Source organism: Ambystoma mexicanum, chromosome 9 (genome assembly GCF_040938575.1).
Source record: "Ambystoma mexicanum isolate Mex_15411 chromosome 9, UKY_AmexF1_1, whole genome shotgun sequence".
In the NCBI taxonomy this organism is placed as follows: domain Eukaryota; kingdom Metazoa; phylum Chordata; class Amphibia; order Caudata; family Ambystomatidae; genus Ambystoma; species Ambystoma mexicanum.
The window spans coordinates 1,170,755,270-1,170,757,629 of record NC_090931.1 but is presented as its reverse complement, the minus strand read 5'-3'; the positions used below and the strand labels follow the sequence as shown (position 1 = coordinate 1,170,757,629).

Here is a 2,360-nt window from a genome sequence, read left to right as displayed (position 1 = left end):
AATTCTTGCCCTTAGCCCTTATTTTTTAAAATATGTTCCTGGACTTGTCTATTAACCTTCGAAACCCTAGTACTCCTCTGCTGAACCTTCTGTTTTACTCTCAAGAACATCTTTGTTGCTCCGTTGTTTGCTCCCTCTTCCCCTCGTGGGACCCAGTAAGCACGCCTGGTTTTCCCAAGCGTGCTTAACTTGTCCCGCGAGGGGACCTCGTAATGTGGCGGAACGGGTTGAACGGCGCCGTCACCTTTTACGGCGCTGTTTAACCCGTTCCGCCAGGGTCGTAATGAGGCCCATAATCTCCCAAAAATAGGATCAACATGCTTAAAGGGATAGATCAACAATAAAAGCAGCATTAATTACATTGATGTGAGTGGGAACATCTGACTGGCTTGTAAATCATTCACAAGGCTGCCTCCTCCCCCTTCTCAATATCAGTCAATGATCCAATGTAGGCCCTCAAAGTATCCTGAATGGTAAAAGGTTTCTTCTGCATTGGAGTGCAGAAGAAGTGCAATGTGCAAGGTTAAAGTGTGTTGAAGAGCATACAGTGCTAACAACAGAAGTGTCAGCATGAATGGGAAGTGCCCAAATTAATTGGGAGGATCGCTGGATGTTGTACTCCTCCCACTCAGCGTGCTCGTAGCCTAGTAAAGATGCATGGGAGAAAGACCAGTTCTACTGCCAACAGTGTGGAGTCACAAGTCGTCCAGTCCTACACTCCTTGCCTGTATTTGAACTGAAAAATGCTTTACTATAACAATATTTATTTATTTCTAAACCAGTATTTCGGTTTATAAAAAAAGAGTTACGCTGTCAAAACAATTCATATAGTAGTAGTAATAGATTTATTTTGGTTTCCAAGACATACATTCACATATTAACAAACAATTCATCATATTAAAACAGGTGTAAAATCAATACTTCTATAACTGTTCAGAAAACCACGATTTAAAATAAGTATTTAAGAAACCAATGTCATACAGAATTTGATAACCACAATACTAAATGCCCATTATGTCCTTCTTAATTGCCATGCCTTCTTCAAATATTTGGACTGAGGCCAAAATTCGGAGTCATTCTGAGTCATTCTGAGTACTCAGAAATTGTTAATAGCCTGCGTAGTTGTCAAAATATTCTGTTTATTAGTCATGGGGAAAAACCATCTTCATCTCAGATAACATATCGAAACAATGCATTAACATATCTCACTTAGTTTGGCATATCCTGCATCTTTATGCATCATCCCCGCTCCAATTTCCTATATCAGTCGCCAAAGGTAGGACACCCGATTTGGCTCTCAAGAAAAGGGGTTTTGCTGCCCCATCTTCCAGAAAATGTAGATATATTTCCAGGCCAAAATGAGTGTGACTAAGCATGCTTCAGATGCAACGTGCTCGGTCACTGCAAGTGAAATGAGTATCCATTCTCGGAGGGCATAGACCTATGCCCATCTCGCTCTAGCGTTGCTGAGTGGCAGTCTGATCGTTGATGAGGTTTAACAGAAGCACGATTATTGTTACTGAACACGTTACCCCATACCCCGCTATGACAACTTGAAATATAGTTGGAATTGGCAATTTCTGACAATTCGTATACATTTATAAAATGCCCATAACTTTCCCAAACCTTACAGTATGGCTGATTAAAGAAGTGTGCTTGCCATTCATAAATCTAGAGCCAAAAAAAAAAAACATCCGAGGGATATTATTCGCTAATTAAATGTCTTTTAAATGTTTCTTGCGGAGATCATTCAGTGCTAAATATTCATGATTCAACGTTTCTAGTTTTTCTCATTCAGAACAGTCAGAATACATAGGGGTCCAACCCCCCCCACTCCTCACACACACACACTATTACAACAGCCGAACGCAGTCTCTCTTTAAATCACTAACTCATAACAGGCCTAATTACTAATGTGCTCTGGAAGGGCGTTATAGCAAGAGAGAGGACATATCTACACGGTGCCCTAACATAGAACAAACCTGCTCACCGCAGATGAAGTTATGCAAGTTGAGAGTTACACACGCAACCCAAACAGACTCACAACATAGCCCAACAGCTGCGTTGGAGCAAATGTAGGCACTGACACTCAGCGCAAGAAAAGTTTCGGTATCTGGCGTGCTCCTACTCTCCCTCTCTGTTCTTCCTCGGTAGCTCTCTAAGGCCCAATGCGTCCTCCTTGCAGTAGACGCACGCCTGACACGCATGGCGAAAAGAGTTTCAGCATCCTGCGTTCTTTTCCTTACCCTGTCTGTCCAACCTCTATCCCTTTCTGAGGCACGGAACAGCTGCGTCACAGATGTTAATTGTATCCCCTTTCACAAGTCTCTGTCTCTATCCCCGTTTCTCACTGAATAGTT

The 2,360-nt window shown here is 42.2% G+C and overlaps 1 non-coding gene across 1 annotated transcript; it reads left to right on the top strand.

The window, feature by feature from the left end:
* The first annotated feature begins 1,459 nt into the window (after positions 1–1,459).
* LOC138490546 (U4 spliceosomal RNA) lies at positions 1,460–1,596 on the top strand. The gene has a single exon (XR_011275495.1). It is a non-coding gene; the product is annotated as a U4 spliceosomal RNA (small nuclear RNA).
* Positions 1,597–2,360: the final 764 nt, after the last annotated feature.